Below are 17,004 nucleotides of genomic sequence, written 5' to 3'. Positions count from 1 at the left end.
AAAGAAAGTCTTCCTTATCTCATTTTTCGTGTTACCTGCAGTAATTTTTCTTACAATAGTGTTGGTGGGTAGTATAATATTTACCTATAGTTAGCTAAGGAGAGTCTGCTTCAGTTAGCATTCTAAGGATTTCAGGCGTCAAGTAAGTGTTAACATTTGCTCTTCCTTGGCAAATAACTTTATGTCATTCTCACCCCATCTTTAGGAATCAAATGTTATCCACCAAGTAGACAGGAAGTCCCCAAACCTGCATGGATGAAGTGGTGATGGCTATTACTAAGAGCAATTAGGAGAACCATAGCCTCTGATCCATAGTAACTTCTCTTTCCAGCCAAATACTGACCTGGAACTAGGCAGTAAGTGTCCAGGCTCACCCTTCCCTCATGAGGCATTCGCCGCTACGAGCTAAGAAGAGACCAAAGAGGTAAAGTGTCACTGTATCTCCTCCACAGCTAGGAGGAGATAGCTTCTCAAGAATTAAAGGGTCCATTTGAAACATGGATTCTAGTCCTGTTGTTGGCTTCTGGAAATGCAACCAAACGGTATTGGGAACATAGTGTGAGGCACAGATTGGGCAGGACACCCTGTGATAAAACATCAAATTTGTCACACACGAGACATATGCTTTGCAACATGTGTGTCCCTCTCTCATAACTTCACAGCAATGGCATAAGCAATATAATAGTCTCCAAGAAGTACAATTCTATTGTACAATTCTATTATCTTCAAACATCAAACATATATTATAATAAGAACTAGGATGACAAATGTGCTTTCTGATTAAAGGACATTTTTTCAGAAGATAACTTTATTCTTTTCACAAGTTAACATCTTTGAGATTGAAATGAACCTTACAATTAATGTCATCATAGGTTAGTGAAATGCAGTAAATAACAATATTAAATTCATATATCAATGTTGTTGGTTCTAAAGCAATTGCAAATACTTGTGAAATAAGTTGCTCTCTTAATCATGCTCTATCATGTTTTTTGTTTATTGGTTGGTTTAACTATGTTTTAACCTTGGAATCATTTTCTTTATTTCTAGTACCTAATTAAACTTCCCTCTAAGTTACCCGATTTACAAAAATTCTGAATTATTTGATGACACAATAATGATATTTTGCTTTAAAGGCAATGTCTACTGTTATTGTAATCATCTTACCTGTTTCTATCCTGGCTTGAAGCCCAGGTGTCTGGTCTTCTTATTGTACCTGATTCCATTTGAATGGACTGTAACTTATATTTAATCAGTATAAAGGGAGGACTATGTAGTTCTAACTTTTTTCTCCTTGTTTTCATTCAAATGTTACATAGATTTTTATTGTTAGAACTGAACACCTTTTTAAACAAATATACTTGTGCTTAGCAGGACACTAATCTGACCTACTTCGATAGGAATGTGTTGAACAATTGCAAATCACTTACCAACACTGGCTGACCTATTTTCAATCACATAAGGTTTCTCTGAAACACTTATCAAGAGGGAACATGAATTTAAATCATTATGGAATTGTCTCTTCAATCAAACAACAGCAAAATGACAGAAAATGCTACTACAAAATCCTATCCTCTGTTTTTCAGATAGTGTCATCTTTTTCCATGATCCTCTTTTTTTTCTCCCTGGGTCTTGATTCATTATCATTAAGAATCAAGTTGCTACTTTAGTAAACTCATCTCTTCTCAAATAACCAGTTGAATCCTTTTTACTACAATGATGACTCATATCTAAATGAACTTTTAAACAAATCTCTGAATTAAAAAGCTGTTTGCAGGATTTGATCAAATTATCTGGTGTTTTATGAAGTATTGTGACATTGCCTGGATATCATGTTTTTGATACTGAACGCTGCTGCACATAAAATGATCTTTATTTAGGACATATGGAAATGCAACTCAAAATGACACTTGATTAAGCTTTTGAAGGATCTAATCATTTACAATAGCTAAAATTATCCAGATAAACCTTATATCCATTTATTTTTATTGTATAATTGCCAGTGTGCTGATTACATGTATTTGGGTGTTCCCTTATTGGGAAAAATGTTTTTAACACCTATAAACCACAAGTAGAGTGTCAGATTAAACAAAGCTCTTTGTTCCCGTAATTTGTTCAAGACCAACTGTATCCGTAAGCAAAAGTTGCTATCAGCATGATTCTGGCCCAAAGTGCTGACTTAGAACATATGTGGGCTCACAGCTCAGAAGGTAGTGGGTCTACAGAAATAAAAGGCTGAGGGTGAAATGGAATTCGGAAACCAAGCAGAAGAGAGGTGTAGGAAATCATTTTTATTTCAATGCAAAATTGGCTCAAGACTTTTATTGTGTTTTTATTTTCTGGAAAACAAGACTAATTTCAACTTATCTGAAAACTCAGTCTCACAGAGCACCACTACCTCAAAGTGGCCAAAACACAGTGAACTTCTGGTGCATCACAAAAATAAAAGCTGATGTGTCAAGACAGAACTGCTGTCTAAACTATGTAAATGGAAAACGTAATTTCTCTAAAGTTTCCTACCCGAACACGTTGTTGTTGTTGTTCAAACAAGCATGTTGATATGTTATCTGGAAACATCAAGATGCTGCCTGCAGTGGTTAAAATACTGATTCTTTGACAAAGTAACTTACCACGATATAACCAAGAAAGGAATAGATGTAGCCAACCAGAACTGAGCCAATTGTGTGTTATCTGCAAAAAAAAAGGGGGAAGGGACCAAGGAAGAAGAAAGATGGGCAAAAGCATGTTCAAGATTATGGCTTCCTTTCACTGAGAACTGGAATAAGAATGTGAGGGTAAATTGAACCAGGATGATTAATTAACCCAATCTTTTAAAACTTGAAGTCAACCCATTTTAATTATTTGAAAATTTTAAATCAGAAACTACCTTGTTTCTGAAAACCTGAAAGATTACTCTTTTCTGATTTGTTCCACTGAATTAGCATTAGCATGTGCATTTGCTCTCCTAGAAGGTACAGAAGTCTTTTTCAGATTATAGAAAACATGGTAGGGCTCTCAAGAGAGTCAATGCTGAAAGACATTTGCTGGCATCCCAAATCCGTGATCTTAAACTAAGCCAGGGCAGAACAACTTGGAGAAATGTTAGAGGAGAACCATTCAGATAGCTAGAGGGCTGAGAGATGACACAGTAATAAAAACATAGAGGATTTGAGATTATTCTCCTGAAAGAAAGGTGTGTGTAATTTGTAATGTTTTTTCATGTATGTGAAGATGCCTCTGAAAAGCCATGAGTAGCATTTTTTTTTTGATGTTTTACTGACTTCAACAAAAGAAAATGAACTTAAACTACTGCATAAAGGAATTAGCTTCACTTCCAAGTTTTTTCTTTCTTTTTTTTTTTTTTTTTTTTTTTGAGTTGGAGTCTTACTCTGTCACCCAGGCTGGAGTGCAGTGGCACAATCTCAGCTCACTGCAACCTCCGCTTCCCGGGTTCAGGCGATTCCCCTCCCTCAGCCTCCTAAGTAGCTGGGACTATAGCTGTGTGCCACAACTCCCGGCTAATTTTTGTATTTTTAATAGAGATGGGGTTTCACTGTGTTGGCCAGGCTGGTCTCAAACTCCTGACTTCAAGTGATCCACCCACCTCGGCCTCCCAAAGTGCTGGGATTACAGGCGTGAGCCGCTGCGCCCGGCCCAAGCTTTCTTTATTCAGTCAACTTTTATCAGAGATTGAACTAGAAGACCTCAAATGAAGCTCCAGGCAGTTTCGGACATCAAGCCTCTCTTCAGTGAACTCCCTACTTACTGAAGGACACAGATTAGAACAGGTCATTGCCCACCCATCCCCATTGTAGTGAGTCCCCAAGAGGCTATGGGAATGCAGCAGAGGGGCAACTAGAATGTGCACCACAGCAGACTGTGCCGCATCAGAGTAGAATGCCAGGGAGCCGACGGAGTCTCTTCCTTGGACACAGGATTGAGGAGTTTTCTTTTACTGAGATGATTTTGGAAGAGTCTTTTCAAGGCCCAGACTAACTTTTAGGGTTTGGCTCCTTCCTACATATATAATTTCGAAGTTGTATTCTCAGAGACATATTCATGTAGTCATGAAGAGCATGGGTTTGAAATCATATGAACTTACATCTTTCTTAAAATGGCCGTGTGACTCCAGGAATATTATTTAAATCTCAAAGCCTCAGTTTTCTTTCCTAGGAAGTAAGATTGTCGTAATAATTAAATGAAATAGAATGAAGATCCCAGCATGTGTTAGAAATGATGATGATGATAATGATAATGATGATGACAGTGATGACGAGGATGCCAGTGATAGTGAGCTGCATGTCCATGCATTTATTCATTCAGCTCTTTAAGGGGTTGTGGCCAATTTTAAGCCTATTAAGAGTCACCTTTCTCTCACTGTAACGTAGCCCTTTGGCAATTATTTTTTCACTGATAGCTTTTCGGCCATGAGCTGTTACTTCTTTCTACTGCCTGGGGTCCTTTCCATTACCATTTAGAACGTTCAGATTTTTCTTTTGATAAACATTCTCACAATTCTTCCTCAATTCCAGCCATAGCAATTCCAAATTATTTGCTGGCACTCATAATTAAAATTCTTACTTGGCATCATAGTCGTTCCTTCAAATGCCTCATAAACAAACATTTCTTGTAATTGCAAAACATCTACCTAGAAAGTTCAGGGAAAGGAGTGGTGGCACCGTTTCTTTTCTCAGTGTTAATCAGAGAAAGACTGAAAGTGATGCTTTATGACTAAACTTTTGAAGAAATGAGACTATTCAAGTTGTTGAAGTCTTTGTCTGGAATCTGTGGTTAGCGTTAAGCAGACACTTCCGACATTCTTTTATATTATCTTGACTAAATTTTTAAAATTTAAATATGCCAAGTGATGAAATTTAAAATTTCTAAATAATTTTAACTAAATATCATAAAATATGCGCTTAGATCTCATATCCTCGTTCATCTGTGAATGCAAAACATAGCAATGAGTTATCATCTTGATTACCAAAAAGGAGAAAAAGTTCTGAGCAACAGTGAATCAAGATCGGTGTGAACACAAAGAGGGGGAAAACACTGCAGCAAAGTACGGGGTAACAGACAGTGAAAAACATCTGTTTTTTTTTTTTTTTTTTTTTTTGACCAAATGAGAGGCAATTAAAAACTCACAAAATGTAAAAAAGAAAGATCAATGTAACTCAGACCACAGTGAAGACTGATTGCTTTACATACTCCATCTGTCAATAAGATGCGTTTTTGAAATGAGTCCGGAGAGTGAGCAGCCTTGCTCCTCTTCCCTAGCCACCCTCTCTTGCAGCCTCCTAGGACCGTGTTAATTTGGGACACAGTGCAGCTGCTCTATCCACATAACACCAGAACGGGTGGCTGACTGGGGAAAAGTTCAGTGCTTTGTGTGTCTGACCTCCAAAGAAAGACTGGTTTGATAGTATTTTGAATTGACTGATTTTGATGATTGACTAGAAGAGCCCAGGTTTGCATGAAATCAAATAAAGGGAGCAAAGTAGGGAAATCAACCTTTGATGCTGAGGACAACAAAGAAAGCACATATCATGGACCAACCAGCAATAATAGCCACCATTTGCTGAATACCTGTTACGTGCCAGGTTCCTGCTAAATGCTTTAAGGCTCATAACTGCCCTTTACAAAGGTGTTATTATCTGCATTTTTGAAATGAGAAAACTGAGGCTGAGTGGAGTGGCTTGCACTGAGTGGAGCGGCTTGCACAGCCAGGTTCCTTCTACCACCCTGTAAATGATCTCTGATGTGATTGATAGCTCTCTAATGGTAATTAGCTTTTTCCATGTTGTATTGTGGTTATCTGTTTTAATTGCTTCATCCTCTTGTATCATGAGCAGGTAGATCTTTAAAATGTTTGCGTATCCTTGAAATCTAGTCCCTGTTGTACAGTAAATTTTTTAAGAAAATTAAACACTACAATTTAAGAATTTTGTCTAGAATAGAGATTTTTAAAAATCGTTTCATTTGTTTATTTCCTGCTATGTATATTCTAACTGTATGCCTGGGCTGGTTATTTAAACTTCCTAAGTTTTAGATACTTCACCTATAAAATGGGAATAGTACTACAATTTACAAGAGTTGTAGTGACCCATAAATAAAACAATAAATACCTGCACAAAGTAAGCAACAACAAAAACTACTGCTGCAGAAACGCTATCAAAGTGGAAATTGATCAGTATACTGAAAATAATAGGATAAAGAGTAAAATCATTAAAAAATCATAACCTGAATATTTTTTACTTAATATGCATTCATTTCTAATATGTTGGTATAAGACTAAATAATTTTTCTTTTAGTATAGTTCCTTTTACTGGAGATTGATATTGTTTTCCCTGTATTTCATAAGGCCTCATCTAATAATTTATAGCTTATCTTTCTCTTAAGTGGAGTAATATCCTGTTGTGAAGCTGAGTGAACAGCGCATTTACATGTTTACGTTTTTATACTAATCATTAAAAATTCTCTCATACTTAATCTGTTACAATTTTTTTCTTTCCTTTTTTTGAGATGGAGTTTCACTCTTGTCCCTCAGGCTGGAGTGCAGTGGCATGATCTCGGCTCACTGTAACCTCTGCCTCCCAGGTTCAAACTATTCTCCTGCCTCAGCCTCCAGAGTATCTGGGATTACAGGTGCCCACCACCATGCCCAGCTAGTTTTTGTATTTTTAGTACAGACAAGGTTTCACCATGTTGACCAGGCTGGTCTTGAACTCCTGACCTGAGGTGATCCACTATCCTCAGCCTCCCAAAGTGCTGGAATGACAGGTATGAGCCACTGTGCCCGGCCTCAACTTTACTTTTCAAATAATTCAAACATGTCTTATAGAAATGATAATTTTTATTTTATATTGATAGTCCACCAGTTGATCTAGTACTTAACTTACCTGTATAATTATAATAACAATTACATCTGGTGTAAACAGGTTTGCAGACAAACACAATTTGTCTTTGGTAAATAAACACCTCCACTGGTCAGAGCAGTGTGGCTTGCATGGTCAGCAGGCCTGAAGAGTCAGTTATGGGAAGGTCAGATAAGATAGTTTCTATTATACATGGTTGTTATCATTGTCTGTTCTCTCTCTTAACATGTAGCACTAATATAGATTTTACTGCAGATTTTTTTGAGAATTTGGAGCAAGGCTGTTCTGTGGTACAATACACACAGTAAGATAGCCCAGGACTCTCAGTTCGCACAAAGATCCATGGCATATGGCACTGCCAACTTGTGCAGCATCCCGCTGTCCTGAGTCCCTCACTATGTTTCTTCTCTGGTCACTCAAGCTCTTGGCATCTATGCCCATATTTTCCCTACATGTGCACATCAGCTATTTCTTCTCTTAAATAAAACAAAGCACACCAGTTGTCTATCAATACTAAAACTTGGTTTTTAGCCACACAATTCAACCCATTGCCTATAACCACACCCTTGAAGAGCCAGCCTCCATTCATCTAACCATGCAATGATTTTGTTCAACCCCTCACACCCAAAGATTATGACGCAGTGTCTGGTGGGTCAAATATGCTTTCCAACACACTTGTAGCTTCTATGAAATAGAGTCCAGTTTTGACCGGGCGCGGTGGCTCACGCTTGTAATCCCAGCACTTTGGGAGGCCGAGGCGGGCGGATCACGAGGTCAGGAGATCGAGACCACGGTGAAACCCCGTCTCTACTAAAAATACAAAAAAATTAGCCGGGCGTGGTGGCGGGCGCCTGTAGTCCCAGCTACTCGGAGAGGCTGAGGCAGGAGAATGGCGTGAACCCGGGAGGCAGCGCTTGCAGTGAGCCGAGATCGCACCACTGCACTCCAGCCTGGGTGAAAAAGCGAGACTCCGTCTCAAAAAAAAAAAAAAAAAAAAAAAGAAATAGAGTCCAGTTTCAAAGAAGAGAGATCTCTATTGCATGGGCACATCTATGAGTATTTCACAATGTGAAGTAAGAGATTTTCAATCGATCTCACTAAAGTCCCATGAACAACATATAATTCTTCCAATCACATCATCTGCTCTATGACTCACCTCTTCCTGTATCTATTCTGTGATTCTACATATTCATACTAGAATACTAAAGTATGATTCTTTTATTAGTAATGCTTTCTCCAATCAGATATCAGAGTGGGAATTGACTTGAACAGATGCTGTCAACAAGATATTGCCCTCCTGTATTCTCTCCTCTCCATGAGATTTTATATATGTATATATATATATATATAGAGAGAGAGAGAGAGACATATAGTAGGTTAGAAAGACATGCCATTGAAACAATCAACAAAATTGACAGCAATCATTAACTAGACCACCCACGTAAAAAGAGAGAAGATTCAAATTACTAAAATCAAGAGTGGAAGAGGAGACATCACTACTGACTTTACAATAATTAAAGGAATTATTAAATAATTAAAAAATAATAAAAGGGAATACTATGATCCACTATATGCCAACAAATTAGATAACCTAAGTGATGGACAAATTTCTAGAAAGATACAAACTACCAAAACCGACTCAAGAAAGAAATTGAAAATTTGAATAACCCTGAACAAGTAAAGTGGTTGAAATAGTAATTTTAAAAATTCCCACAAAGAAAAGCCCAGGCCTAGATTGCCTCACTGAAGCATTCTCTCATATATTTAAAGAATTAATGCCAATACTACACAAATTCTTCCAAAATATAAAAGAGGATGGAATACTTTCCATAAACTTTTTATGACCTTTTACCATTTTCTACTAAAGAGCAGATCAAGGCTCCAAGAAAACCTTGTTACTCTGACACACAGGCCTAGATGCTGGCCGCGCACCAGCGTGCTTTTGATATTAATGTTTAATTTATAGAAAAACTCTGAACTAATCGTATGCCTTAAAATAGGCCCTTACAATCTCATGTACCCATCTCTTCCTCAATGCCCCTGAACTTAGAGGGATTAAATGGTTTTAATTTCTGGTCCTGTGTCTCATGAAAGCAGTTCATTTTGATTGTCATCTTCTCCCTGGTCTGAAGATGAGGCTTCAACTGGTGTCAATGCTCAAGATATAGCAGGGGTCAGTGCCTTTTTCAGACCCAGGAATCAAAGCCCTTTAACCTTAGCACAAGGATTAGTTAATAGAATATTTATACTGCAGAAAGTCCTATCATTCTAACATGTCACAAATTAAAACATCTCTACTAAAAATACAAAATGGTGGCATATACCTGTAATCCCAGCTACTTGGGAGGCTGAGGCAGGAGAATTGCTTGAACCTGAGAGGTGGAGGTTGCAGTGAGCCAAGATCATGCGATGGCACTCCAACCTGGGCAATAGAGTGAGACTCTGTCTCAAAAAAAAAAAAAAAAAAAAGGAAAAAAAGAAATTTCTTTCACCAGGTACCCTAAATAATCTCTCTCAAGTTCAAAGTAGTTCCAAAGATCTCTAGGGCAGGGGCAAAATGCCACCAGTCTCATTGTTAAAGCACAGCAAGAATCACCTTTATTCTGCTTCCAACAAATTCCTCATCTCCATCTGAGATAACCTCAGCCTGGACTTTATTGTTCATTTCACTATCAGCATTTTGGTAAAAGCCATTCAACAAGTCTCTAGGAAGTTCTAAACTTTCCCACATCTTCCTGTCTTCTGAGCCCTCCAAGTCTCCAGGAAGTTCCAAACTTTCTCACATTTTCCTGTCTTCTTCTGAGCCCTCTAAACTGTTCCAATCTCTGCCTGTTATCCAGTTCTAAAGTTGCTTCCACATTTTGAGGTATCCTTATAGCAGCATCCCAATCTCTGCAGTACCAATTTACTGTATTAGTCCATTCTTACACTGCTATGAAGAAATACCCAAAACTGGGTAATTTATAAAGAAAATAGGTTTAATAGACTCACAGTTCAGCGTGGCTGGGATGCCTCAGGAAACATACAGTGGAGAATTGCTGAGCAAAAGGGGGAAAGTCCCTTATAAAACCATCAGATCTTGTGAGAACTCATTATCAAGAGAACAGCATGGAGGTCAGCATCCCTGTGATTAAATTACCTCACACTGAGTCCCTCCCATGACATTTGGGGATTACAGGAACTACCATTCAAGATGAGATTTGGGTGGGGACAGAGCCAAAGCATATAAGTGTCCAAACTTAGACAGTCGAGGTGCTTCCTTTCTCCATTAGTTGGGCTTGATCAACCTGCAAAAAAAATTCCTTAGGAATTTCTTAAATTGAAAGGAGCCAATCCCACTGTCTGCTACCCACAAAAGACACTCACTTGCCTGGACACACATACAACATGCAGTTACAAACAAGTCCCCAAGAGTTTTCATACTGAAACAATCAGTGTGCGTCCCTCTCTTAGTCAGTTGGGTTTCTTCAACCTACAAATGGAAATGCCTTTAAAAATGTCTCTAATTGAGTGGAGCAGATCCTGCTGTCTGGGTCCACAAAGGACATTCATCTATCCAGATGCAGATGTCATATTTCAAGGGCTGTCTTTCCTAGGCAATCAGGAACATGGTTGGGGCCAGCAACAGCAAAGCCAGAGAAAAATGAGAAGTTATCACCAGCCAAAATTGAGCAGACAGCTGCTTAGGAAGGCTTCTGAGACTGCTGACACACAGCAGCCCAGCCATGAGCAACATGGTCATGGTCAGGGAACTAAAATCTGTTACCAAAATACCAGGGGTTCAGTTGAGGTCCCGCTGCTCATCACACAGAAAGCCAATTACTGAGACAACAGTTTTTGCCAAGGGAGAAGGCTTTAATTGGGTGCTGCAACTGAGGAGATGGCAGATCAGTCTCAAGTCCATCTCCCTGACTGACTAAAATTAGAGGGCTATGCAGCAGGGAAGAAATGTAACTATGTATGGGAAAACAGGACCCCAGGAGGGCTAAGGAAGCAATCATAATGAATGAGGGGCCATTATCTCCTCAGTTTCAGGTCTTTGATACCTTTTGAGAGGCCTAAACTCATTGTCTGGCTCTGCTTCAGAAGAAAAGTATCAATTTCTATGTTTATAAAAAGAAATAACAACTGATTATGGCAGATGTCCCAGACTTTTTGGCACCAGCGACTAGTTTCGTGGAAGACAATTTTTCCACAAAGTGGGAGCAGGGGGTGAAATTGGGGTGAAACTGTTTCACTTCAGATCATCAGGCATTAGTTAGATTCTCATAGGAAGCACGCAACGTAGATCCCTTGCATGTGCAGTTCACAATAGGGTTCACACTCCTATAAGAATCTAATGCTGCCGCCGATCTGACAGGGGTCAGGGCTCAGGCAGTAATGCTCGCTCGCCTGCTGCTCACCTCCTGCTGTGTGTCCTGGCTCCTAAGAGGCCACAGAGCAGTACCGGTCTGTGGCCCAGGGACTGGGGACCCCTGGTCTGTGGGACTATTGGATCTGTTTCAATTAAAGCACACAACAAAGGGATAGGAAGGAAATTCCTTAACCTGATAAAGGACATCTAAGAAAACCCCATAGCTAAGGGTATGTTTAATGGCAAAAAAAAAAAAGCTGAATACTTTGTCTGTGAAATCAGGAAAAAGACTCTGACAAATTCTATTCTACGTTGTCCTGGAGAGCCTAACCAGGACAATTAGCCAAGTGAAAGAAGTAAAAAGCCTCCAGACTGGAAGAAAGAAGTAAAACTATCACCATATGCATAAACATGATTCTAGATATAGAAAATTGTCTACATTCACAAGAATCCACAAGGAAAAAAAGAAACCCACAAGAAAAAAAACTATTAGAACAAATAAATTAGTTCAGAAAAATTGTAGGATATAAGATAAATATATAAAAAGCAATTGTATTTTTATAACAAGGAACTGACAGTATGAAAAGGAAGTTAAGAAGACAAATCCATTTGTAATAGCATTCAAAAGAAAAATAAATACTTAGGATTACATTTAACAAAAGAACTGAGAACTATGAAACACTATTGAAAAAAATGTTTTAAAACTTTAAGAATGGAAAAATATCCTGTGCTAATGAATTAGGAGGTTTGATATTATAAATGGCAATGCTCTCAAAATTGACCTTCAGATTTAATGGAGTTCTGTCAAATTCCAGCAGCCTTTTTTTATAAATTAGTAAATTAATCCTAAAATTTATATGAAAATGCAAGAGACCTAAAATATGTAAAACAATCTTGAAAAAAAAAGGAAAAATAAAATTGGAGATCTTAATTTCCTGATTTCAAAACTTACTACAAAGTTATAGTAATAAGGACAGTGTAGTGCCACAAGAAGAATAGATATATAGATTAATGGAATAGAATTGCGAATGTAAAAAAAATAACCCTGTATAATGTGGTTAATTGATTTCAGGCAAGAGTGGCAAGACAGCTGAAAGGAGAAAGAGCAGTCTTTCAACAAGTAGCTTTTCCATCAACTGGATATACATATCCAAAAGACTTAAGTTCCTATATAATTTTTTTTGAGATGGAGTATCACTCTGTAGCCCATGCTGGAGGGCAGTGGCATGATCTCCACTCACTGCAAACTCCACCTCCTGGGTCGAAGCAATTCTCCTGTGTCAGCCTCATGAGTAGCTAGGACTACAGGTGCCCACCACTATGCCTGGCTAATTTTTGTATTTTTAGTAGAGATGGGGTTTCACCATGTTGGCCAGGCTGGTCTTGAACTCCTGACCTCAAGTGATCTGCCTGCCTTGGCCTCCCAAACTGCTGGGATTACAGGTGTGAGCCACTGCATCCAACCCAGTTCTATATAATTTGTACATGATGTTATTCTTTCTAGAGAAGTCGTGAGGAGAACCTTGGGACTGCTGGTGTGCTTCGGGTCTTCAGCAATAAGATTTTTCAGTAAGAAACCAAAGGCTGCCACCTTCCAGGCCTCGAACGAGGGTACAGCTGGTGAGAAGGTGATGGAAGGGGATGGAGCAGCTGCACAGCCAGGCAGTCGTTCTTAACATCTTTGAGGTCACAGACGCACGATAATAAGGAAGAGCTACAAATATCTCTAGAAAAATGGAGAGCAAGTTTTGCACACTATTGTGAGGGGTTTCCTGCCCCTCCCACCCCAATCTATGTTTGGGACCCAAGTTAGAGCACAGATGGATATGCCGGTAAGAACAACGCTCTGATCTGGTCTGGCTTCTCCAGCAACAGAGCTTCAGGTAATTGCTAAGTCCTGAAGAAGAAATATACACCTTTGGCCATTCATATGGGGCTGGAAATCTAAAAAAAGAAAATCTCTTCTCTTATTCTCACCACAAATTTGTACCTGAGGGGCTGAAGGAACCAACATGAGAGTGCTGAGTGAGGAGAATGGCAACCTCCCTCTGCTTAAATCTGTTTTGTGTTGTGGTTCTCTGCACGGAATTTTGTTTGGAAAGTAAATGAGTTCTACTGCTTAAAAAGCTCTGAATTCTAATGAATAGGGCATGAATTCAGAATCGCACTTGGGTCCCAATTCTATTCCTGCAAGTGCCTCTCACCTACACTGTCCTAATCTGCAAAATGGGAGAATAACATTACTTTAGAGAGTTACTCTGTGATGGAAGAACATGGTTCAGTGCCTGTCACACAGGTATTTGGTGCATGTGAGTTTTCTTCGCTGTCTGCTTTAATCAAGAAGATAGCAAATATGGCAAGTGATATTAGAAAATATTTAACCATGTTTCTCCTTCCCCCATTAAATTCACCCTTTGTCCCTCTCCCACCAGTTACCCATTGCTCCAAGCAAAAATTGTCATCCTAGAATACGGACTTTAAATTCCTGCCCTTGGCCTTTGAGATGCATGCATTTGCATAACCACTAAATATACAACTCTTGCAGAAGCTGCTGCTTCTCTCAACATCCATTCTCTCCTTCTTTCTTTGACTAATAGTACCTCCAATTTTAGTTGGGCATATAGCAATCCTCTCTTCAGACTGTATTACCCTTCATCCCTTGCAGCTAAAGTGCCCACAGTGACTGCTTTCTGGCCACAATGTTATGAGCAGAAGTAACTTTCAGATCATGTCCTTAAAAAGGAACCCCCTCACTTTCTCCTTTTTATCTTCTCTCTCAGAGATGAAATGGGATCATGGTGCTGGTAAGCTAACCTCAAATCAATATGTAGACAAGAGCAGCCACCTAGGAAATGAAAGATAGACCGGGTTCCTAATTGTATGAGTTCACAGAGCTGCCTGCCTGCTGTGGATAATCCACTAATTGAGAGAGCAATAAATTTGCATCCTTGCTAGAGCCACTATGTTTCTGGGTCTCCCTGTTTTGGCGGCATAGCTCAACTAACACATATAACAACAACAAAAAATCCTTTATTAAATTCCGAAGTTTCCTAAGACCGATGATAAAGTGAAAGCAAGAGTTGGCAATACATTACCATTTTCTTGGAAAGCATCTGGAAAGAATGATTGTATCTTAATCACTTAGCCCAGGGGTATGCAGTGTGACCAAAGGCAGAGCCCTTGCTCCTGCTTTTTTAGGAACCCCTGCTGATTCTCTGTGACAATTCCATGAGCAGTGTCACTGAGGTTCACTTTTAAGGTTGACTTTACTTTTTTTTTCTTGAGACAGGGTCTCACTCTGTCACCCAGGCTGGAGTGCAGTGGTGCCATCTCCACTCACTGCAGCCTCAACCTCCCAGACTCAGGTGATCCTCCCACCTCAGCCTCCTGAGTAGCTTACAGGTGCACACCACCACACCTGATTAATTTTTTGTATTTTTGGTAGAGACAGGGTTTCACCATAATTGCCCAGGCTGGGACTTTGCATATTAAGCTTGGGAAATTATAGGCTAGCAGAGTTGTTCTTGGGGACTCAATCTGCACAGAGGACTGGGTTCTAGGAGAGCAGAGGAAGCTTCAGAGTAGAATTGAGGGCTCTTGCCAGTTCTCCCAGTGGTCCAGGTTTGGAAACAACCTGCAGGGTGTGGCCACCAGCTGAGGTCCCTCAGGAACCACTCGGCAGGACAGGAGCTTACCCTGAGGCAAGTACTGTGTGCAGGGGCACAGGCCGGCACCCAGAATGGGGTTGCTTGATCCACACTTTTCTCAGAAACATAGTGGGGCACTGTGTCCGACAGTGAAGTGGGCAGCAGGAGCTGCTGTGAACTGTTTGTCTGCTGGGAAGGCCTGAGAGGGAGACACTGAGCTGCAGGGACACCACACTGGCTCCTGCTGCCCAAAGGGGCACTGTGACTCAGCCTTTGCCAGAAGGCATATCACTCTCACCACTCTTCCCAGGGTCAGCCCTCTTGTTCACTGTTTTATCAAAATGTGGGCATGTCCTGAAATTGAAATACCACTCACTTTCTGGCAGAAATGTAGTCAGCAACGAGTGAAAGGTTGGTGCTCAAAGTTTCCATTTTTATTGCATCCAGAGACAGAGGCTAAAATCTCATAAAGGTGAAAATAGTATGACATTTCAAACTCTGCCCAGAAAGAACACAAATGGCAGCAAGACATGAGGCTGAAGACGTGGGGGAAGGAGGAAAGGGAAATGAAAGAAGAGCCACAACAAGGAAAATGTCATGCTCCTGGAAATGAAACTTCAAGATGCTGGGACTCCCCCTCAGAACCCTAGGGACTGACTCAGCACACATTGATCAAATGCTAGAGACTATTCATTTAGGACTAGAGTGGCATTAGCTTTTCCTACAGCCATCCTCACCTGCTTGATACCCTTGGATTTTTTTGTTTGTTTGTTTGTTTGTTTGGCTTTTGTCCACAGCTCTTGGGGTCCCCAGCCTCTCTCTTGAGCAGGACTGGATTTTCTTTAAATAAGAAAGCTGGTGCCCAAGATTGTTTTCCACCTTAAGGATAAAACCTGTTAAGAAAGGTAAGTTGACAGTAGATGGGGGCAGGTCATACAGATTTTATAGAATGTGTCATAGAATGTGTTTTCAATATTTTTCAAACATCAGATTTTACCCAGGATATTCCTGTTGCAACATTTACTGCCTGTTATTATTGCTGTTTCACTTTATTGTCCTTCAATATACAGTCCCAAGGTGAGTGACTTTTAAATCATCCTCATTTAGGTCAAATTACTAAAGGCTTAAGGACTATTTTATAAGCTTCATCTAAAAACTGAGTCAGAGGAATGCTTTTGTTCTTGAAACAGTTTGTTTCTCAGGGTTCTCATGATACACTGGTATCTGTCCAACTAAATTCATAATTTCTGTAGAGAATAGAGTCAAAATTTCTGTTCCTAATAGATGGATCCAGATAGTAAACATTAGTAATAAGACAAGATGCTCAGCCTGAATTTTCCCAGGAAAACCTTTGTCCTTACTAATCAGAAAAAAAAAAAGGAAGATCTGGGATAGATTTTTATCCAGTTAACAAACAACAAACAACCAAATAATGCATACACCCCTCTAACATTTTAGGATCTCAATATCGCTAGAAGATCAGTTCTCTGAGCTTGCTAGGACTCTACTGGTTATACAGGAACACCACAGAACTTATTGCAATCTGAAGATAAAAGAAAGTCTTTTTTGTGTTTTGCCTCTTGGGCAAATAGCCTGAACAATCACAAAAAAGGAAGAAAAGGAGACTTGGCCAACTGGTATCGGGAGTCTTAACAAGGTCAGTGTGCTCTGCTTGTGTATGAGAAAGAATCGAATGGCTTTTTTTTTTTTTTTTTTTTTTTGAGACAGACTGTTGCTCTGTCACCCAGGCTAGAGTGGAGTGGTGCAATCTCAGTTCACTGCACAATCTCAGCTCACTGCAGCCCTGAGTAGCCGGGACTACAGGCAGGCCCCACCACATCTGGCTAAGTTTCTATTTTCTGTAGAGACAGAGTCTCATTATGTTTACTAGGGCTGGTCTTGAACTCCTGAGCTCAAGTGATCTGCCCGCTTCAGCTTCCCAAGGTGTTGGGATTACAGGCGTGAGCCACTGCACCCAGCTGGCTTTCCTTTTTAATGATTTACTACATCATACAAACGCATCAAACTGAAGGAAGACAAAGTACAAAAGAGAGACGAGAAAATGTAGCCATGAAAGGAAGTGATGGGTGAAGGGGAGGAGAAGAAACATGTCCAAGTCAGTTGCCATGCC

The 17,004-nt window shown here is 39.8% G+C and overlaps 1 protein-coding gene across 3 annotated transcripts in view; it reads left to right on the top strand.

The window, feature by feature from the left end:
* Positions 1 to 15,262: 15,262 nt before the first annotated feature.
* The window catches only part of IL7R (interleukin 7 receptor), a 28,260-nt gene continuing 26,518 nt past the window's right edge, over positions 15,263 to 17,004 (top strand). The window contains exons 1-3 of one of the 3 annotated variants that reach the window (XM_063619909.1): positions 15,519 to 15,778; positions 15,864 to 15,950; positions 16,332 to 16,530. The gene's annotated coding sequence lies outside the window, so the exon portion shown is untranslated. Of the gene's footprint in view, positions 15,779 to 15,863; positions 15,951 to 16,331; positions 16,531 to 17,004 lie in introns of all 3 variants that reach the window. The other 2 variants (XM_055245841.2, XM_063619910.1) reach the window with 2 other exon arrangements.

This window comes from Symphalangus syndactylus, chromosome 16 (genome assembly GCF_028878055.3).
Source record: "Symphalangus syndactylus isolate Jambi chromosome 16, NHGRI_mSymSyn1-v2.1_pri, whole genome shotgun sequence".
In the NCBI taxonomy this organism is placed as follows: Eukaryota; Metazoa; Chordata; class Mammalia; order Primates; family Hylobatidae; genus Symphalangus; species Symphalangus syndactylus.
Note: the sequence above shows the minus strand (reverse complement) of the source record. Positions and strands in the feature narration are given on the sequence as shown.